Source organism: Aulostomus chinensis, chromosome 1, assembly GCF_037954235.1.
Source record: "Aulostomus chinensis isolate RoL2024-O1b breed Wild chromosome 1, RoL_Achi_v1.0, whole genome shotgun sequence".
Taxonomy (NCBI): Eukaryota; Metazoa; Chordata; class Actinopteri; order Syngnathiformes; family Aulostomidae; genus Aulostomus; species Aulostomus chinensis.
The window spans coordinates 39,608,751-39,633,274 of NC_141320.1; the positions used below are offsets into that span (position 1 = coordinate 39,608,751).

The 24,524-nt window shown below is 39.0% G+C and overlaps 1 non-coding gene across 1 annotated transcript; it reads left to right on the forward strand.

Moving 5' to 3' along the window:
• Window positions 1-24,243: 24,243 nt before the first annotated feature.
• On the forward strand, window positions 24,244-24,317 carry trnan-guu (transfer RNA asparagine (anticodon GUU)). The gene has a single exon. It is a non-coding gene; the product is annotated as a tRNA-Asn (tRNA).
• The last annotated feature ends 207 nt before the right edge of the window (window positions 24,318-24,524 follow it).

A 24,524-nucleotide genomic window follows, 5' to 3' on the forward strand; every position in this document is an offset into this window, starting at 1 on the left:
AGCAACTCTTACTACATTACTGTCAGCATCACTTTGAGTTTATTAGCAACTATCACTACATTACTGTTAGCATAATTTTGAGTTTATGAGCAATTCTCACGACATCACTGTAGCATTGAATTGAGTTCATTAGCAACTCTTACTAAATGACTGTCAGCATCACTTTGAGGTTGTTCGAAACTCTTACTACATTACTGTAAGCATCACTGAGTTTCTTAGCAACTATCACGACATTACTGTTAGCATCATCTTGAGTTCATTAGCAATTCTTCCGACATCACTGTCGCAATATTTTGAGGTTCGTAGCAACACTTACTACATGACTGTCAGCATCACTTTGAGGTTATTCGAAAGTTTCACTCCATTACTGTTAGCATCATTTTGAGTTCATTAGCAATTCTTATTAAATCACTGTCGCATCATTTTGAGATCTTTAGCAATTCTTCTGACATTACTGTCAATAATTTTGAGGTTCGTAGCAACTCTTACTACATTACTGTCAGCATCACTTTGAGTTTTTTAGCAACTATCACTACATTACTGTTAGCATCATTTTGAGTTCATGAGCAATTCTTCCGACATCACTGTCACATTATTTTGAGGTTCGTAGCAACTCTTACTACATGACTGTCAGCATCACTTTGAGGTTATTCGAAACACTAACTACATTACTGTAAGCATCACTGAGTTTCTTAGCAACTATCACTACATTACTGTTAGCATCATCTTGAGTTCATTAGCAATTCTTCCGACATCACTGTCGCAATATTTTGAGGTTCGTAGCATCTTTTACTACATTACTGTCGCATTATTTTGAGGTTCGTAGCAACACTTACTACATGACTGTCAGCATCACTTTGAGGTTATTTGAAAGTTTCACTCCATTACTGTTAGCATAATCTTGAGTTCATTAGCAATTCTTCTGACATCACTGTCGCAATATTTTGAGATTCGTAGCAACTCTTAGTACATGACTGTCAGCATCAGTTTGAGGTTATTGGAAACGTTCACTCCATTACTGTTAGCATCATTTTGAGATCATTACCAATTCTTCTGACATCACTGTCGCATCATTTTGAGATCTTTAGCAATTCTTCCGACATCACTGTCACATTATTTTGAGGTTCGTAGCAACTCTTACTACATGACTGTCAGCATCACTTTGAGGTTATTCGAAACACTTACTACATTACTGTAAGCATCACTGACTTGATTAGCAACTAAAACTACATAACTGTTAGCATCATTTTAAGTTCATTAGCAATTCTTCCGATATCACTGTCGCAATATTTTGAGGTTCATAGCAACTCTTAGTACAAGACTGTCAGCATCAGTTTGAGGTTATTCGAAATGTTCACTCCATTACTGTTAGCATCTTTTTGAGTTCATGAGCAATTCTTACTAAATCACTGTCGCATCATCTTGAGTTCATTAGCAATTCTTCCGACATCACTGACGCAATATTTTGAGGTTCGTGGCAACTTTTACTACATTACTGTCGCATTATTTTGAGGTTCGTAGCAACTCTTACTACATGACTGTCAGCATCACTTTGAGGTTATTCGAAACACTTACTACATTACTGTAAGCATCACTGAGTTGATTAGCAACTATCACTACATTACTGTTAGCATCATCATCATCATCATTTTGAGTTTAATAGCAATTCTTACTACATCACTGTCGCATCATTTTGAGATCATTAGCAATTCTTACTCCATCACTGTCGCATCATTTTGAGATCATTAGCAATTCTTCCGACATCACTGTCACATTATTTTGAGGTTATTAGCAACTCTTACTACATTACCGTCAGCACCATTTTTAGGTTACTCGCATCTCCAAACCACATGACTGTCAGCATCACTTTGAGGTTATTCGAAACACTTCCTACATTACTGTAAGCATCACTGACTTGATTAGCAACTAAAACTACATAACTGTTAGCATCATTTTAAGTTCATTAGCAATTCTTCCGACATCACTGTCGCAATATTTTGAGGTTCGTAGCAACTCTTAGTACAAGACTGTCAGCATCACTTTGAGGTTATTCGAAACGTTCACTCCATTACTGTTAGCATCATTTTGAGTTCATGAGCAATTCTGACTAAATCACTGTCGCATCATTTTGAGATCTTGAGCAATTCTTCTGACATCACTGTCGTATTATTTTGAGATTCGTAGCAACTCTTCCTAATGACTGTCACCATCACTTTGAGGTTATTCGAAACACTTACTACATTACTGTAAGCATCACTGAGTTGATTAGCAACTATCACTACATTACTGTTAGCATCATTTTGAGTTCATGAGCAATTCTCACGACATTACTGTAGCATTGAATTGAGTTCATTAGCAACTCTGACTAAATGACTGTCAGCATCACTTTGAGGTTGTTCGAAACTCTTACTACATTACTGTAAGCATCACTGAGTTTCTTAGCAATTATCACTACATTACTGTTAGCATCATCTTGAGTTCATTAGCAATTCTTCTTCAATATTTCAAGGTTCGTAGCAACTTTTACTACATTACTGTCGCATTATTTTGAGATTCGTAGCAACTCTTAGTACATGACTGTCAGCATCAGTTTGAGGTTATTGGAAACGTTCACTCCATTATTGTTAGCATCATTTTTAGATCATTACCAATTCTTCTGACATCACTGTCGCATCATTTTGAGATCTTTAGCAATTCTTCCGACATCACTGTCACATTATTTTGAGGTTCGTAGCAACTCTTACTACATGACTGTCAGCATCACTTTGAGGTTATTCGAAACACTGACTACATTACTGTAAGCATCACTGACTTGATTAGCAACTATCACTACATTACTGTTAGCATCATCTAGAGTTCATTAGCAATTCTTCCGACATCACTGACGCAATATTTTGAGGTTCGTAGCAACTTTTACTACATTACTGTCGCATTATTTTGAGGTTCGTAGCAACACTTACTACATGACTGTCAGCATCACTTTGAGGTTATTCGAAAGTTTCACTCCATTACTGTTAGCATAATCTTGAGTTCATTAGCAATTCTTCCGACATCACTGTCGCAATATTTTGAGGTTCGTAGCAACTTTTACTACATTACTGTCGCATTATATTGAGGTCCGTAGCAACTCTTTCTACATGACTGTCAGCATCACTTTGAGGTTATTCGAAACACTTACTACATTACTGTAAGCATCACTGAGTTGATTAGCAACTATCACTCCATTACTGTTAGCATCATTTTGAGTTCATTAGCAATTCTTACTAAATCACTGTCGCATCATTTTGAGATCATTAGCAATTCTTCTGACATCACTGTCACATTATTTTAAGGTTCGTAGCAACTCTTACTACATTATTGTTGCATTATTTTAAGGTTCATAGCAACTCTTACTACATTACTGTCAGCATCACTTTGAGTTTATTAGCAACTATCACTACATTACTGTTAGCATAATTTTGAGTTTATGAGCAATTCTCACGACATCACTGTAGCATTGAATTGAGTTCATTAGCAACTCTTACTAAATGACTGTCAGCATCACTTTGAGGTTGTTCGAAACTCTTACTACATTACTGTAAGCATCACTGAGTTTCTTAGCAACTATCACGACATTACTGTTAGCATCATCTTGAGTTCATTAGCAATTCTTCCGACATCACTGTCGCAATATTTTGAGGTTCGTAGCAACACTTACTACATGACTGTCAGCATCACTTTGAGGTTATTCGAAAGTTTCACTCCATTACTGTTAGCATCATTTTGAGTTCATTAGCAATTCTTATTAAATCACTGTCGCATCATTTTGAGATCATTAGCAATTCTTCTGACATTACTGTCAATAATTTTGAGGTTCGTAGCAACTCTTACTACATTACTGTCAGCATCACTTTGAGTTTTTTAGCAACTATCACTACATTACTGTTAGCATCATTTTGAGTTTATGAGCAATTCTCACGACATCACTGTCGCATCATTTTGAGATCTTAAGCAATTCTTCCGACATCACTGTCACATTATTTTGAGGTTCGTAGCAACTCTTACTACATGACTGTCAGCATCACTTTGAGGTTATTCGAAACACTAACTACATTACTGTAAGCATCACTGAGTTTCTTAGCAACTATCACTACATTACTGTTAGCATCATCTTGAGTTCATTAGCAATTCTTCCGACATCACTGTCGCAATATTTTGAGGTTCGTAGCAACTTTTACTACATTACTGTCGCATTATTTTGAGGTTCGTAGCAACTCTTAGTACAAGACTGTCAGCATCACTTTGAGGTTATTCGAAACGTTCACTCCATTACTGTTAGCATCATTTTGAGTTCATGAGCAATTCTGACTAAATCACTGTCGCATCATTTTGAGATCTTTAGCAATTCTTCTGACATCACTGTCGTATTATTTTGAGATTCGTAGCAACTCTTCCTAATGACTGTCACCATCACTTTGAGGTTATTCGAAACACTTACTACATTACTGTAAGCATCACTGAGTTGATTAGCAACTATCACTACATTACTGTTAGCATCATTTTGAGTTCATGAGCAATTCTCACGACATTACTGTAGCATTGAATTGAGTTCATTAGCAAATCTGACTAAATGACTGTCAGCATCACTTTGAGGTTGTTCGAAACTCTTTCTACATGACTGTAAGCATCACTGAGTTTCTTAGCAATTATCACTACATTACTGTTAGCATCATCTTGAGTTCATTAGCAATTCTTCTTCAATATTTCAAGGTTCGTAGCAACTTTTACTACATTACTGTCGCATTATTTTGAGATTCGTAGCAACTCTTAGTACATGACTGTCAGCATCAGTTTGAGGTTATTGGAAACGTTCACTCCATTATTGTTAGCATCATTTTTAGATCATTACCAATTCTTCTGACATCACTGTCGCATCATTTTGAGATCTTTAGCAATTCTTCCGACATCACTGTCACATTATTTTGAGGTTCGTAGCAACTCTTACTACATGACTGTCAGCATCACTTTGAGGTTATTCGAAACACTTACTACATTACTGTAAGCATCACTGACTTGATTAGCAACTATCACTACATTACTGTTAGCATCATCTAGAGTTCATTAGCAATTCTTCCGACATCACTGACGCAATATTTTGAGGTTCGTAGCAACTTTTACTACATTACTGTCGCATTATTTTGAGGTTCGTAGCAACACTTACTACATGACTGTCAGCATCACTTTGAGGTTATTCGAAAGTTTCACTCCATTACTGTTAGCATAATCTTGAGTTCATAAGCAATTCTTCCGACATCACTGTCGCAATATTTTGAGGTTCGTAGCAACTTTTACTACATTACTGTCGCATTATATTGAGGTCCGTAGCAACTCTTTCTACATGACTGTCAGCATCACTTTGAGGTTATTCGAAACACTTACTACATTACTGTAAGCATCACTGAGTTGATTAGCAACTATCACTCCATTACTGTTAGCATCATTTTGAGTTCATTAGCAATTCTTACTAAATCACTGTCGCATCATTTTGAGATCATTAGCAATTCTTCTGACATCACTGTCACATTATTTTAAGGTTCGTAGCAACTCTTACTACATTATTGTTGCATTATTTTAAGGTTCATAGCAACTCTTACTACATTACTGTCAGCATCACTTTGAGTTTATTAGCAACTATCACTACATTACTGTTAGCATAATTTTGAGTTTATGAGCAATTCTCACGACATCACTGTAGCATTGAATTGAGTTCATTAGCAACTCTTACTAAATGACTGTCAGCATCACTTTGAGGTTGTTCGAAACTCTTACTACATTACTGTAAGCATCACTGAGTTTCTTAGCAACTATCACGACATTACTGTTAGCATCATCTTGAGTTCATTAGCAATTCTTCCGACATCACTGTCGCAATATTTTGAGGTTCGTAGCAACACTTACTACATGACTGTCAGCATCACTTTGAGGTTATTCGAAAGTTTCACTCCATTACTGTTAGCATCATTTTGAGTTCATTAGCAATTCTTATTAAATCACTGTCGCATCATTTTGAGATCATTAGCAATTCTTCTGACATTACTGTCAATAATTTTGAGGTTCGTAGCAACTCTTACTACATTACTGTCAGCATCACTTTGAGTTTTTTAGCAACTATCACTACATTACTGTTAGCATCATTTTGAGTTTATGAGCAATTCTCACGACATCACTGTCGCATCATTTTGAGATCTTAAGCAATTCTTCCGACATCACTGTCACATTATTTTGAGGTTCGTAGCAACTCTTACTACATGACTGTCAGCATCACTTTGAGGTTATTCGAAACACTAACTACATTACTGTAAGCATCACTGAGTTTCTTAGCAACTATCACTACATTACTGTTAGCATCATCTTGAGTTCATTAGCAATTCTTCCGACATCACTGTCGCAATATTTTGAGGTTCGTAGCAACTTTTACTACATTACTGTCGCATTATTTTGAGGTTCGTAGCAACACTTACTACATGACTGTCAGCATCACTTTGAGGTTATTTGAAAGTTTCACTCCATTACTGTGAGCATAATCTTGAGTTCATTAGCAATTCTTCTGACATCACTGTCGCAATATTTTGAGATTCGTAGCAACTCTTAGTACATGACTGTCAGCATCAGTTTGAGGTTATTGGAAACGTTCACTCCATTACTGTTAGCATCATTTTGAGATCATTACCAATTCTTCTGACATCACTGTCGCATCATTTTGAGATCTTTAGCAATTCTTCCGACATCACTGTCACATTATTTTGAGGTTCGTAGCAACTCTTACTACATGACTGTCAGCATCACTTTGAGGTTATTCGAAACACTTACTACATTACTGTAAGCATCACTGACTTGATTAGCAACTAAAACTACATAACTGTTAGCATCATTTTAAGTTCATTAGCAATTCTTCCGACATCACTGTCGCAATATTTTGAGGTTCGTAGCAACTCTTAGTACATGACTGTCAGCATCAGTTTGAGGTTATTCGAAATGTTCACTCCATTACTGTTAGCATCTTTTTGAGTTCATGAGCAATTCTTACTAAATCACTGTCGCATCATCTTGAGTTCATTAGCAATTCTTCCGACATCACTGACGCAATATTTTGAGGTTCGTGGCAACTTTTACTACATTACTGTCGCATTATTTTGAGGTTCGTAGCAACTCTTACTACATGACTGTCAGCATCACTTTGAGGTTATTCGAAACACTTACTACATTACTGTAAGCATCACTGAGTTGATTAGCAACTATCACTACATTACTGTTAGCATCATCATCATCATCATTTTGAGTTTAATAGCAATTCTTACTACATCACTGTCGCATCATTTTGAGATCATTAGCAATTCTTACTCCATCACTGTCGCATCATTTTGAGATCATTAGCAATTCTTCCGACATCACTGTCACATTATTTTGAGGTTATTAGCAACTCTTACTACATTACCGTCAGCACCATTTTTAGGTTACTCGCATCTCCAAACCACATGACTGTCAGCATCACTTTGAGGTTATTCGAAACACTTCCTACATTACTGTAAGCATCACTGACTTGATTAGCAACTAAAACTACATAACTGTTAGCATCATTTTAAGTTCATTAGCAATTCTTCCGACATCACTGTCGCAATATTTTGAGGTTCGTAGCAACTCTTAGTACAAGACTGTCAGCATCACTTTGAGGTTATTCGAAACGTTCACTCCATTACTGTTAGCATCATTTTGAGTTCATGAGCAATTCTGACTAAATCACTGTCGCATCATTTTGAGATCTTTCGCAATTCTTCTGACATCACTGTCGTATTATTTTGAGATTCGTAGCAACTCTTCCTAATGACTGTCACCATCACTTTGAGGTTATTCGAAACACTTACTACATTACTGTAAGCATCACTGAGTTGATTAGCAACTATCACTACATTACTGTTAGCATCATTTTGAGTTCATGAGCAATTCTCACGACATTACTGTAGCATTGAATTGAGTTCATTAGCAACTCTGACTAAATGACTGTCAGCATCACTTTGAGGTTGTTCGAAACTCTTACTACATTACTGTAAGCATCACTGAGTTTCTTAGCAATTATCACTACATTACTGTTAGCATCATCTTGAGTTCATTAGCAATTCTTCTTCAATATTTCAAGGTTCGTAGCAACTTTTACTACATTACTGTCGCATTATTTTGAGATTCGTAGCAACTCTTAGTACATGACTGTCAGCATCAGTTTGAGGTTATTGGAAACGTTCACTCCATTATTGTTAGCATCATTTTTAGATCATTACCAATTCTTCTGACATCACTGTCGCATCATTTTGAGATCTTTAGCAATTCTTCCGACATCACTGTCACATTATTTTGAGGTTCGTAGCAACTCTTACTACATGACTGTCAGCATCACTTTGAGGTTATTCGAAACACTTACTACATTACTGTAAGCATCACTGACTTGATTAGCAACTATCACTACATTACTGTTAGCATCATCTAGAGTTCATTAGCAATTCTTCCGACATCACTGACGCAATATTTTGAGGTTCGTAGCAACTTTTACTACATTACTGTCGCATTATTTTGAGGTTCGTAGCAACACTTACTACATGACTGTCAGCATCACTTTGAGGTTATTCGAAAGTTTCACTCCATTACTGTTAGCATAATCTTGAGTTCATTAGCAATTCTTCCGACATCACTGTCGCAATATTTTGAGGTTCGTAGCAACTTTTACTACATTACTGTCGCATTATACTGAGGTCCGTAGCAACTCTTTCTACATGACTGTCAGCATCACTTTGAGGTTATTCGAAACACTTACTACATTACTGTAAGCATCACTGAGTTGATTAGCAACTATCACTCCATTACTGTTAGCATCATTTTGAGTTCATTAGCAATTCTTACTAAATCACTGTCGCATCATTTTGAGATCATTAGCATTTCTTCTGACATCACTGTCACATTATTTTAAGGTTCGTAGCAACTCTTACTACATTATTGTTGCATTATTTTAAGGTTCATAGCAACTCTTACTACATTACTGTCAGCATCACTTTGAGTTTATTAGCAACTATCACTACATTACTGTTAGCATAATTTTGAGTTTATGAGCAATTCTCACGACATCACTGTAGCATTGAATTGAGTTCATTAGCAACTCTTACTAAATGACTGTCAGCATCACTTTGAGGTTGTTCGAAACTCTTACTACATTACTGTAAGCATCACTGAGTTTCTTAGCAACTATCACGACATTACTGTTAGCATCATCTTGAGTTCATTAGCAATTCTTCCGACATCACTGTCGCAATATTTTGAGGTTCGTAGCAACACTTACTACATGACTGTCAGCATCACTTTGAGGTTATTCGAAAGTTTCACTCCATTACTGTTAGCATCATTTTGAGTTCATTAGCAATTCTTATTAAATCACTGTCGCATCATTTTGAGATCATTAGCAATTCTTCTGACATTACTGTCAATAATTTTGAGGTTCGTAGCAACTCTTACTACATTATTGTTGCATTATTTTAAGGTTCGTAGCAACTCTTACTACATTACTGTCAGCATCACTTTGAGTTTTTTAGCAACTATCACTACATTACTGTTAGCATCATTTTGAGTTTATGAGCAATTCTCACGACATCACTGTCGCATCATTTTGAGATCTTAAGCAATTCTTCCGACATCACTGTCACATTATTTTGAGGTTCGTAGCAACTCTTACTACATGACTGTCAGCATCACTTTGAGGTTATTCGAAACACTAACTACATTACTGTAAGCATCACTGACTTGATTAGCAACTAAAACTACATAACTGTTAGCATCATTTTAAGTTCATTAGCAATTCTTCCGACATCACTTTCGCAATATTTTGAGGTTCGTAGCAACTCTTAGTACATGACTGTCAGCATCACTTTGAGGTTATTCGAAACGTTCACTCCATTACTGTTAGCATCATTTTGAGTTCATGAGCACTTCTTACTAAATCACTGTCGCATCATTTTGAGATCTTTAGCAATTCTTCTGACATCACTGTCGTATTATTTTGAGGTTCGTAGCAACTCTTACTAAATGACTGTCAGCATCACTTTGAGGTTGTTCGAAACTCTTACTACATTACTGTAAGCATCACTGAGTTTCTTAGCAACTATCACTACATTACTGTTAGCATCATCTTGAGTTCATTAGCAATTCTTCCGACATCACTGTCGCAATATTTTGAGGTTCGTAGCAACTTTTACTACATTACTGTCGCATTATTTTGAGGTTCGTAGCAACACTTACTACATGACTGTCAGCATCACTTTGAGGTTATTTGAAAGTTTCACTCCATTACTGTTAGCATAATCTTGAGTTCATTAGCAATTCTTCTGACATCACTGTCGCAATATTTTGAGATTCGTAGCAACTCTTAGTACATGACTGTCAGCATCAGTTTGAGGTTATTGGAAACGTTCACTCCATTACTGTTAGCATCATTTTGAGATCATTACCAATTCTTCTGACATCACTGTCGCATCATTTTGAGATCTTTAGCAATTTTTCCGACATCACTGTCACATTATTTTGAGGTTCGTAGCAACTCTTACTACATGACTGTCAGCATCACTTTGAGGTTATTCGAAACACTTACTACATTACTGTAAGCATCACTGAGTTGATTAGCAACTATCACTACATTACTGTTAGCATCATTTTAAGTTCATTAGCAATTCTTCCGACATCACTGTTGCAATATTTTGAGGTTCGTAGCGACTTTTACTCCATCACTGTCGCATTATATTGAGGTCCGTAGCAACTCTTTCTACATGACTGTCAGCATCACTTTGAGGTTATTCGAAACACTTACTACATTACTGTAAGCATCACTGAGTTGATTAGCAACTATCACTCCATTATTGTTAGCATCATTTTGAGTTCATTAGCAATTCTTACTAAATCACTGTCGCATCATTTTTAGATCATTAGCAATTCTTCTGACATCACTGTCACATTATTTTGAGGTTCGTAGCAACTCTTACTACATTATTGTTGCATTATTTTAAGGTTGGTAGCAACTCTTACTACATTATTGTTGCATTATTTTAAGGTTCATAGCAACTCTTACTACATTACTGTCAGCATCACTTTGAGTTTATTAGCAACTATCACTACATTACTGTTAGCATAATTTTGAGTTTATGAGCAATTCTCACGACATCACTGTAGCATTGAATTGAGTTCATTAGCAACTCTTACTAAATGACTGTCAGCATCACTTTGAGGTTGTTCGAAACTCTTACGACATTACTGTAAGCATCACTGAGTTTCTTAGCAACTATCACTACATTACTGTTAGCATCATCTTGAGTTCATTAGCAATTCTTCCGACATCACTGTCGCAATATTTTGAGGTTGGTAGCAACTTTTACTACATCACTGTCGCATTATTTTGAGGTTCGTAGCAACACTTACTACATGACTGTAAGAATCACTTTGAGGTTATTCGAAAGTTTCTCTCCATTACTGTTAGCATCATTTTGAGTTCATTAGCAATTCTTACTACATCCCTATCGCATAATTTTGAGATCATGAGCAATTCTTCCGACATCACTGTCGCAATATTTTGAAGTTCGTAGCAACTCTTACATTACTGTTGCATTATTTTAAGGTTCGTAGCAACTCTTACTACATTACTGTCAGCATCACTTTGAGTTTATTAGCAACTATCACTACATTACTGTTAGCATCATTTTGAGTTGTTGAGCAATTCTCATGACATCACTGTAGCATTAAATTGAGTTCATTAGCAACTCTTCCTAAATGACTGTCAGCATCACTTTGAAGTTGTTCGAAACACTTACTCCATGACTGTCAGCATCACTTTGAGGTTGTTCGAAACTCTTCCTACATTACTGTAAGCATCACTAAGTTTCTTAGCAACTATCACTACATTAATGTTAGCATCATTTTGAGTTCATTAGCAATTCTTCCGACATCACTGTTGCAATATTTTGAGGTTCGTAGCAACTTTTACTACATTACTGTTGCATTATTTTGAGGTTCGTAGCAACTCTTAGTACATGACTGTCAGCATCACTTTGAGGTTATTCGAAACACTTACTACATTACTGTTAGCATCATTTTGAGTTTTTGAGCAATTCTCACGTCATCACTGTAGCATGAAATTGAGTTCATTAGCAACTCTTCCTAAATGACCTTCAGCATCACTTTGAGGTTGTTCGAAACTCTTTCTACATTACTTTAAGCATCACTGAGTTTCTTTGCAATTATCACTACATTATTTTTAGCATCATCTTGAGTTCATTAGCAATACTTCCGACATCACTGTCGCAATATTTTGATGTTCGTCGCAACTTTTACTACATTACTGTCGCATTATTTTAAGGTTCGTAGCAACTCTTAGTCCATGACTGTCAGCATCACTTTGAGGTTATTCGAAACGTTCACTCCATTACTGTTAGCATCATTTTGAGTTCATTAGCAATTCTTACTAAATCACTGTCGCATTATCTTGAGTTCATTAGCAATTCTTCTGACATCACTGTCACATTATTTTGAGGTTCGTCGCAACTCTTAGTACATTATTGTTGCATTATTTTAAGGTTCGTAGCAACTCTTACTACATTGCTGTCAGCATCACTTTGAGTTTATTAGCAACTATCACTACATTACTGTTAGCATCATTTTGAGTTGTTGAGCAATTCTCACGACATCACTGTAGCATTGAATTGAGTTCATTAGCAACTCTTTCTTAATTACTGTCAGCATCACTTTGAGGTTGTTCGAAACTCTTACATTACAAAAAGCATCACAGAGTTTCTTACCAAGTATCACTACATTACTGTTAGCATCATCTTGAGTTCATTAGCAAATCTTCCGACATCACTGTCGCAATATTTTGAGGTACGTAGCAACTTTTACTACATTACTGTCGCATTATTTTGAGATTCTTAGCAACTCTTAGTACATGACTGTCAGCATCACTTTGAGGTTGTTCGAAACACTTATTACATTACTGTAAGCATCACTGAGTTGATTAGCAAGTATCACTACATTACTGTAAGCATCACTGACTTGATTAGCAACTACCACTACATTACTGTTAGCATCATTTTAAGTTCATTAGCAATTCTTCTGACATCACTGTCGCAATATTTTGAGGTTCGTAGCAACTTTTACTACATTACTGTCGCATTATTTTTAGGGTCGTAGCAACACTTACTGCATGACTGTCAGCTTCACTTTGAGGTTATTCGAAAGTTTCACTCCATTACTGTTAGCATCATTTTGAGTTCATTAGCAATTCTTACTACATCACTGTAGCATCATTTTGAGATCATTAGCAATTCTTCCGACATCAATGTCGCAATATTTTGAGGTTCGTAGCAACTCTTACTACATTATTGCTGCATTATTTTAAGGTTCGTAGCAACTCTTACTACATTACTGTCAGCATCACTTTGAGTTTATAAGCAACTATCACTACATTACTGTCACATCATTTTGAGTTTATGAGCAATTCTCAAGACATCACTGTAGCATTGAATTGAGTTCATTAGCAACTCTTACTAAATGACTGTCAGCATCACTTTGAGGTTGTTCGAAAGTCTTCCTACATTACTGTAAGCATCACTGAGTTGATTAGCAACTATCACTCCATTACTGTTAGCATCATTTTGAGTTCATTAGCAATTCTTCCCACATCACTGTCGCAATATTTTGAGGTTCGTAGCAACTTTTACTACATTACTGTCGCATTATTTTGAGGTTCGTAGCAACACTTACTACATAACTGTATGTATCACTTTGAGGTTATTTGAAAGTTTCACTCCATGACTGTTAGCATCATTTTGAGTTCATTAGCAATTCTTACTACATCACTGTCGCATCATTTTGAGATCATTAGCAATTCTTCCGACATCACTGTCGCAATATTTTGAGGTTCGTAGCAACTCTTACTACATTACTGTCAGCATCACTTTGAGTTTATTAGCAACTATCACTACATTACTCTTAGCATTATTTTGAGTTTATGAGCAATTCTCACGACATCACTGTAGCATTGAATTGAGTTCATTAGCAACTCTTACTAAATGACTGTCAGCATCACTTTTAGGTTGTTCGAAACTCTTACAACATTACTGTAAGCATCACTGAGTTTCTTAGCAACTCTTCCTACATGACTGTCACCATCACTTTTGAGGTTGTTCGAAACTCTTACTACATTACTGTAAGCATCACTGAGTTGATTAGCAACTATCACGACATTACTGTTAGCATCATTTTAAGTTCATTCGCAATTCTTCCGACATCACTGTCGCAATATTTTGAGGTTCGTAGCAACTTTTACTACATTACTGTCGCATTATTTTGAGGTTCGTAGCAACACTTACTACATGACTGTAAGCATCACTTTGAGGTTATTCGAAAGTTTCACTCCATTACTGTTAGCATCATTTTGAGTTCATTAGCAATTCTTACTACATCACTGTCGCATCATTTTGAGATCATTTGCAATTCTTCTGACATCACTGTCACATTATTTTGAGGTTCGTAGCAACTCTTAGTACATGACCGTCAGCATCACTTTGAGGTTATTCGAAACACTTACTACATTACTGTAAGCATCACTGAGTTGATTAGCAACTATCACTACATTACTGTTAGCATCATTTTGAGTTCATTAGCAATTCTTCCGACATCACTGTCGCAATGTTTTGAGGTTCGTAGCAACTCTTACTACATTATTGTTGCATTATTTTAACGTTCGTAGCAACTCTTACTACATTACTGTCAGTTTCACTTTGAGTTTATTAGCAACTATCACTACATTACTGTTAGCATCATTTTGAGTTTTTGAGCAATTCTCACGACATCACTGTAGCATGAAATTGAGTTCATTAGCAACTCTTCCTAAATGACCTTCAGCATCACTTTGAGGTTGTTCGAAACTCTTTCTACATTACTGTAAGCATCACTGAGTTGATTAGCAACTATCACTCCATTACTGTTAGCATCATTTTGAGTTCATTAGCAATTCTTCCCACATCACTGTCGCAATATTTTGAGGTTCGTAGCAACTTTTACTACATTACTGTCGCATTATTTTGAGGTTCGTAGCAACACTTACTACATAACTGTATGTATCACTTTGAGGTTATTTGAAAGTTTCACTCCATGACTGTTAGCATCATTTTGAGTTCATTAGCAATTCTTACTACATCACTGTCGCATCATTTTGAGATCATTAGCAATTCTTCCGACATCACTGTCGCAATATTTTGAGGTTCGTAGCAACTCTTACTACATTACTGTCAGCATCACTTTGAGTTTATTAGCAACTATCACTACATTACTCTTAGCATTATTTTGAGTTTATGAGCAATTCTCACGACATCACTGTAGCATTGAATTGAGTTCATTAGCAACTCTTACTAAATGACTGTCAGCATCACTTTTAGGTTGTTCGAAACTCTTACAACATTACTGTAAGCATCACTAAGTTTCTTAGCAACTCTTCCTACATGACTGTCACCATCACTTTTGAGGTTGTTCGAAACTCTTACTACATTACTGTAAGCATCACTGAGTTGATTAGCAACTATCACGACATTACTGTTAGCATCATTTTAAGTTCATTCGCAATTCTTCCGACATCACTGTCGCAATATTTTGAGGTTCGTAGCAACTTTTACTACATTACTGTCGCATTATTTTGAGGTTCGTAGCAACACTTACTACATGACTGTAAGCATCACTTTGAGGTTATTCGAAAGTTTCACTCCATTACTGTTAGCATCATTTTGAGTTCATTAGCAATTCTTACTACATCACTGTCGCATCATTTTGAGATCATTAGCAATTCTTCTGACATCACTGTCACATTATTTTGAGGTTCGTAGCAACTCTTAGTACATGACTGTCAGCATCACTTTGAGGTTATTCGAAACACTTACTACATTACTGTAAGCATCACTGAGTTGATTAGCAACTATCACTACATTACTGTTAGCATCATTTTGAGTTCATTAGCAATTCTTCCGACATCACTGTCGCAATAATTTGAGGTTCGTAGCAACTCTTACTACATTATTGTTGCATTATTTTAACGTTCGTAGCAACTCTTACTACATTACTCTCAGTTTCACTTTGAGTTTATTAGCAACTATCACTACATTACTGTTAGCATCATTTTGAGTTTTTGAGCAATTCTCACGACATCACTGTAGCATTGAATTGAGTTCATTAGCAACTCTTACTACATGACCTTCAGCATCACTTTGAGGTTGTTCGAAACTCTTTCTACATTACTTTAAGCATCACTGAGTTTCTTAGCAACTATCACTACATTACTGTTAGCATCATTTTGAGTTGTTGAGCAATTCTCACGACATCACTGTAGCATTGAATTGAGTTCATTAGCAACTCTTACTACATGACCTTCAGCATCACTTTGAGGTTGTTCGAAACTCTTTCTACATTACTTTAAGCATCACTGAGTTTCTTAGCAACTATCACTACATTACTGTTAGCATCATTTTGAGTTGTTGAGCAATTCTCACGACATCACTGTAGCATTGAATTGAGTTCATTAGCAACTCTTTCTTAATTACTGTCAGCATCACTTTGAGGTTGTTCGAAACTCTTACATTACTGTAAGCATCACAGAGTTTCTTACCAAGTATCACTACATTAGTGTTAGCATCATCTTGAGTTCATTAGCAATTCTTCCGACATCACTGTCGCAATATTTTGAGGTACGTAGCAACTTTTACTACATTACTGTCGCATTATTTTGAGATTCTTAGCAACTCTTACGACATGACTGTCAGCATCACTTTGAGGTTGTTCGAAACACTTACTACATTACTGTAAGCATCACTGAGTTTAGTAGCAACTATCACTACGTTACTGTTAGCATCGTTTTGAGTTCAATAGCAATTCTTCTGACATCACTGTCAGCATCATTTTTAATATACTCGCAACTCAAACCACATGACTGTCAGCATCACTTTGAGGTTATTCGAAACTTTCACTCCATTACTTGATCATCGAGATCATTAGCAATTCTTACGACATCACTGTCCCATCATTTTGAGATCATTACCAATTCTTCTGACATCACTGTTGCATTATTTTGAGGTTAGAAGCAACTCTTACGACATGACTGTCAGAATCACTTTGAGGTTGTTCCAAACACCTACGACATTACTGTAAGCATCACTGAGTTGATTAGCAACTATCACTACATTACTTTTAGCATCATTTTGAGTTCATTAGCAATTCTTCCGACATCACTGTAGCAATATTTTGAGGTTCGTAGCAACTTTTACTACATTACTGTCGCATTATTTTGAGGTTCGTAGCAACTCTTACTACATGACTGTCAGCATCACTTTGAGGTTATTCGAAACTATCACTCCATTACTGTTAGCATCATTTTTAGTTCATTAGCAATTCTTACTACATCACTGTCGCATCATTTTGAGATCATTACCAATTCTTCTGACATCACTGTCGCATTATTTTGAGGTTCGTAGCAACTCTTACTACATTACTGTCAGCATCACTTTGAGTTTATTAGCAATTCTTAAGACATCACTGTAGCATTAAATTGAGGTTAGTAGCAACTCTTACTACATGACTGTCAGCATCACTTTGAGGTTGTTCTAAACACTTACTACATTACTGTAAGCATCACTGAGTTTATTAGCAACTATCACTACATTACTGTTAGCATCATTTTGAGATCATTAGCAATTCTTCTGAAATCACTGTCGCATTACTTTGAGGTTATTAGCAACTATCACTACATTACTGTTAGCATCATTTTGAGTTCATTAGCAATGTGGGGCTTTGATTGGGAATAGTAAGAAAAATCACTGAATGAACAACACAAACACAGACTGTGTCTGAAATTCCACACCTGCACCCGACTCAGAATGAAAAACCAGTGTGGACTCAATTGTATCCACTATCCATACTGATTCTGGAGAAATTTCTTTGTGTGTTTTGATGGACGCGAGCCAAGCAGAAATTTCCCACAATGCAATAGGGCGGCGTTTGGTCAGTGTTGAGCAGGCGTCAGTCTGACAATGATGTCATATTATTGTGTCATCACCTGACCAGACCCAAAAGTAGGCTCAGGTATCAGTTTCTTCTCAATGCTAACGTCTGCTAGCTTAGTCTGCTACTTTGATGGCTCTGCCTGTTCAAAGGTCCAGACCCCTGGATGTGGTGGTTCCTACCTGAATGTAGATTCTGTCAGCTCATGTTGTTAAATCAACTCACCAGGAACACCAGTAGATTTCAATGGACTGACAATGAGTCTCATTGAATGGGTGTCTCGTCCAACGAGAAACAATCAGTCTCAGGTTGAAGCTCATCAATGAGGACTTGTGGTTCAGTGGCTTGCATGAATGAATGAGTTGGAAGACTTCTTGGAAATTAAAGAGGATTTAATACAATTAAGAAAACCCTTAAGACAGAGTGATAATTCCAGCAGAGTAATTAAGGCCCATATTGAGTAGCAGGTATGAATTAGCCTGGATTTATCTGAGCTTCAAGTGGCAGGGGCTAAGAGGCAGGTGGAAAGGTGTGTAGGATGAACGATGGTGACCTCCAACCAAATGAAGAAGACTGAGTGGAGGCTGACCAGCTCTACGGAGTCAGGCGGAGTTTGGCAGCGAGACAGGAGTCCAGGCCTGAATCGGTGAAAACCAACGTAACCGGCTTACGTTCTCAGCTGGATTCTCCCATCGATGTACGACGCCTCTCCAACGAACTGGTGGGAGGACGGCCTCCAAAGCCTCCACCTCGTCGACCGTGGCTCCCGCTGAGATTCGCTCGATGAAGAAGGGAAGTGCGTTGATTGGCTACCCTCTGGTCTCAGGCTGCTGGCTGCCTGGACTAAGCTGCTCTTCTCCGACACAAAGGTGGCTTCTCTCTCTTCAAGGCTCACAGGAGGTCAAGAGTGTAGCGACCGTGAGCCGAGATCGATGAAGAATTACAAAAACAGAAAATCAAAAAATAAATTTGTGGAATAGAAAAGAAAAAGAAAGTGCCGGACCAGCTGCTCTAGGAGCTCACACACAAAGGGCAGAAACAAGAAGCACTGAAGAGAGCGCCAGCAGTGGATGGTGCCACCACTGTTACAGTAAACTGGTCCGCCTCAGAGCAGTGACCTTTGACCTGTGAGTGGTTGTTGGCCAATCAGCACACTTTGCTGTCTTCAGTCCTTCTCAGATATCAACAAATGAAGCTGGTTGAACAGACAGCAATCATCATCACTCAGAGACATCACCTGGAGAGGAAGACTGCTCCGAGTTCTGACAATGACAGTGAAGAGGCAAGGAGAGCTGGACAACCACAGACAGTGAAACATTCGGAACATCATGTTGATACACGTGTGTGTGTGTGTGTGTGTGTGTGTGTGTGTGTGTGTGTGTCAGAATCGGAATCAGAATCTTTTATTTAAGTTGTAAGGGGGGGGTACAGTGACAATAGTTAGAGCGCTCTTCCAGAGCCACTGTGCACCACAGAATGCAGATACAAAGAAAAGATAGAAAAGATAAAAGCAAGATAAAAGACACTGTTAGAACAGAAAGATCCATCAACCCACCAACCAGAGGTGTGTCTGGTACAGATGTGGAATTATTGGCTCACACAATGTTGAGGACACTGGAAGAAGACAAACAAAAAAGGCTGGTGTGATCCAGACCTTCATCAAAAATGGTCCTGGAGAACTGTTCAATGTGTCAGGACTTCTGTCCATTGTCTTCTGCTTATCCTGTTCAGGGTCATGGAGGGGGTGGAGCCTATCCCAGCAGCTTTTGGGCGACAGGCCGTGTTCACCCTGGACAGGTCACCAGTCCATCACAGGGCCAACACATCCACAGACAAATATTCCAAGCCAGACTCAGGAGGATCTCTCCACCCTACAGATGTAAAGGAACCATCAAAGATGGCAGTTGGAGTTCTGTGGATCTGTACTGGATTCCTCATCCTCACGGACCAGAAGTCTGTCTGAAATACTGCACTGATTGATGATCTTTTCATGAATCTGGAAAAGCTTCTAAAATGAAAGGAAAACAATCCTATCTTCTTCATGTCTCAAGCCAAATCAAACCAAGAGTTCTTTTATCATATTTTTTTAACCGGACGTCTGCTTTGACTGGTTGGTTGTTGAAAGAGAGCAGGACAGGACAGACAGCAGAAGACAAATATAGAGAAGGAAAGACAAAAGACAGAGAGAAAGGAGGGAGAGAATGACAAAAAGATGGGAACAAGATGAGGGTGAAAGACAAGCAGAGAGAAAGACAGAGGGACAGGGGGATGGAAGACAGACACACAACCAACAACAGCAGCAGCAATAATAGTAAACTAGCTGCCAATGATAACGTCTCCTGGTGACTGAAGCAATCAACTTCATAATAGGAGGATTGAAGAGCCAGGAAATAAAAAATTAGCACAATACTGATGTGAATGTTCGTGCAACACTGAGAACACTGATATGTAGACGACTAGTAGGGGCGGCACGGTGGTGCAAGAAGACAAACAAAAAAGGCTGGTGTGATCCAGACATCCATCAAAAATGGTCCTGGAGAACTGTTCAATGTGTCAGGACTTCAGAAGCTCCAATCCTCTCTAAGGTCCAGTGAGAGTGGAAGAGATTATAAATGAGACAAGCAGGGGCCTCACTCAGAACTGAACCAGCTCAGTTGGGAGAGCCTTAGACTGAAGATCTAAAGGTCCCTGGTCCGATCCCAGGTTTCAGCAGAGGAGCAGCATTGACTTTTCTTTCCAGTGGAGGAACTGCAGACATGAAGGAAACTAACATCTTGTCCTGTGCATTCTTGTGACATTCAGGACATTTTTGGAGCCTCTTGTTGGATTTTGCCACAGAGAATCAGAGCCAATCAAAAGCATGGTGGACTTTAACATGGAGGACTGAACAAGTCAAGAAAGCATCAGTTTGACCTTCACAGGTGTTTCTGTTCCTGTCTCAATGCTGTAGAAAGAGCCTGAGGAGCTCAGACGGTAGAGCATCAGACTTTTAATGTGAGGGTCCAGGGTTCAAGTCCCTGTTCAGGTGCTGTGGAGGTTCCAGTGTTTGACAACATGGAACTGGATGAAGCTTAGTGTTGAACAAACTGTCATCTTCAAAAGTAGAAGTGTTCTTGTCTTGCCACTGTGAGACAGTCGCTAGAAAAGTGACCAATAATAATTTCATGTGGCATGCAATTAACAAAAGACCCACATTGATGGTGGAGGGGGGTGGAGCCTATCCCAGCATCTACGGGCCAGAGGCGGGGTTCACCCTGGACAGGTCACCAGTCCATCACAGGGCCAACATACAGAGACAAACAACCATTCATACCAACAGTCAATTTAGAGTGTCCAATCAGCCTCGTCCCAAATTACACGTCTTTGGACGGTGGGAAGGAGCCGGAGTACCTGGAAAGAACCCATGCATTCATGGGGAGAACATGCAGGCTCTACACAGAAAGATTCCCCACCCGAGCCTGGACTCAAACCCAGAACCTTCTTGCTGTGAGGCCACAGTGCTCACCACTGCACCATCATGCTGCCATGCTCTCTTCTACTTTCCTCAATTGTGTTTCTTTCATGTCCTCCTGAGATCAAAGACAGAATTCTAGCTACTGTCAAAGCCCTGATGACATCATCATTCATATCTGACCATTACAGCTCACTACATTAGCGACTGGATCCTCGCATGCCATGTTCTTCAAACCAGAGCCGTGGAAACCAGCCACACAGCGAGAAAACTCAGCAGCAAATATTGTCCGCGCTGCGGAGATGACGGGCTTGTTGCACATTGGTTGCTTTGCACACCTTCTTAATTTAAGTCCCTACAGCTGCACGCTTGCTCGGCAGAGTCAGACGCATCGCTGCATTTTTTCATCGTAGCTCTACGGCGAGCCGCATCCTCAGTGAGAAGCAAAGGGTGCTGGAGCTTCCTGAGCACAAGATGGTGATTGACGTGGTGACACGTTGGAATAGCTCACTGGAGATGCTGGACCGTTTCCTCCAGCAGCAACCAGCCATCTCAGCAGCTCTGCTGTCACCTGAAGTACGCAGAAACGAGAAAGATGTCTGCACGTTGACAGAAGTGGACGTAAGAGTAGCAGAGGAAATAGTCTCTGAGAATCCAGCTTGAAGCCACACCCTCCTGGTTCTTCAAAAACCCAAACAGAGACCATCAGTCTCCCTCCAATCCTGTACTTGGTTCAATGTTGCTGTTCCATTTTGCAGCAGCAGGGGTCGCTGTGATACCAGGTTCAGTTCAAGATTCCCAACTCCAGCTCATGTTGGTGACCTCAGTGGCAGGGCTCATACAAAAAGAGTCAACACGTTCATTTGTATAACAGAAAATTTCAATGATGTGGTGGCATTTTCTTTTTCTGTGCTGTCTGATTTTCTAAATATCAGGTTTAGATCCTCAAATTAACACTGGGACACCAAAAGAGAACACAGTAATTCTCCAGTGCTCTGGTGTTGTTGTGCTCTTCTCAGCTCCATCATGAAGACCTGCTGGCACTGGGTGCTGGTGGAAGTTTGCAGCTCTCACTGGAAAGTCCTGAGGCTCCTCCCACTCTGAAGCAGGCAGTTGCTCCCAGCCAGCCCTCACTTTCACTCTCTGGTGTAGGAGTGAAGAACAAAATCAGAATCAAGAACCATCTCTCTTTCATTGGGGCTCCTTTCTCCTTGTTCTGATCCAGAAACGCAACAGCTTCTATCATTGATTGACAGGAAATGTTGCTGACACACTGGGATTTTTGTTCTCCTTCTGTCACTGTCAAGTGCCAGTTCAGATGTACTTGATGTTACAGAAAATCCAGCATGGTGGTGCAGTGGTCAGCACTGTGGCCTCACAGCAAGAAGGTTCCAGGTTCCAGTCCTGGCTCCATCACAGGATCTTTCTGTGGAGTCTCCGTGTTCTCCTGTTCCTGTGTGGGTTCTCTCTGGTACTCCAGCTTCCTCCCACAGTCCAAAGACATCAAGAGGGGACGAGGCTGATTGATACTCTAAATTGACTGTAGGTGTGAATGGTTGTCTGTCTCTATGTGTTGGTCCTGTGATGGACTGATCACCTGTCCAGGGTGAACCCCGCCCCTCTACCAATGTCAGCTGTGATAGGCTCCACCCCCCACGAACCTTAACAGATAATCAGTGGAGAAATGGAAATTTAGCTGCTATGTTGAATCAGAAGAACCTTTTGAAGTCTACTTTTGCTTCAGTCAGAAAGTGGACTGTTGTTAACTCTCACAATGGTTGGTGATTGTGGAGGAAGACAAAATCCTTACGAACCTCTTTTTAACAGACACACATTTCTATAGATGCAGGTTCATTTTATTTTTCTTCTTCTAGCAGAGGATGGTTTTGATCCATCAACCTCTGGTTCTGGTCCCAGCTCTCTTCCTCTGCTCCTCTCTGCTCTACCATTTGTTGAACAGGCCTTGATTTAGGAGAGCAGGATTGTGACAAGAACAGGATTTTGAGTTTCAAATGTTTCCCAGTTTGGCTCTGCAGCAGGAGGTCTTGTAGAAACAGGGACTGACCTGACACCAGCTCCCTCTGGAACAATGGTTCATTCATTCATCGGTGCCAGGAGGCCTAAAAACACAAAACACCAATTCAATCCAGGACCTTGGAGCCTGAACTGAAACTCCATCACACGGTGGCTCTGCTGGGGCTCCCACAGGTGAGTGAGGCTGAGCTCCAGTCTGCTCTGAGGAGGCAGCAGACATCTGCACCACTCAGAGGTTTGGTTGGTGTCTTTGACAAAATCCCAACAAACTAAAATCCTGTTGAAGCAGGAAGTTCTAGTTGAACTCTCATCCACGTCACATGACCAAGAAAACCTCCTCTTTCATTCAGACCAGAACAGACAAACCTAGAAACATTGTTTCAGCTTCTGATCAAACAATAACAAGTTTTTGATTGTTTGTCATGTTCTATTAATCAGACTGATGATCTCTGGATGTTCTAGGAGGGGGGTCTGTTTCTGATGAAGCCTGTTTGGTCTGGGGGGGTTAAGATGGTGGGGGCTGTTTCAGCTCTAGTGCTGAAGGCTTTCACCATGACAGTCAGACTCTCCTCTGTCCTTCATGGTCCCTCAAATGTGCAGTGTGGACCTCACACACTGAATTTAGCCTGAAAACTCTTCATGAAAAGCAGTGCCTCAGAGTCTCTGTGGCGCAATCGGTCAGCGCGCTCGGCTGTTAACCGAGAGGCTGGTGGTTCAAGCCCACCCAGGGACGATGAACAGGCTCTACTGGTGCTTAGGAGTTGCTGTGTTAATGATCTGAATGTGGACGGACAGATTGACCCTCCACAGTAGACACCTGTGACAGATCTCTTGATGAGAAGTGTTAAATTTAGTCGTCGTGTGTCATGCAGTGTTGAGGAGGCCTGCTGGCTGTGGGTAAAGTGGGGCTCAGAGTTTGTGGAGTCGGCTCTGGAGTGAA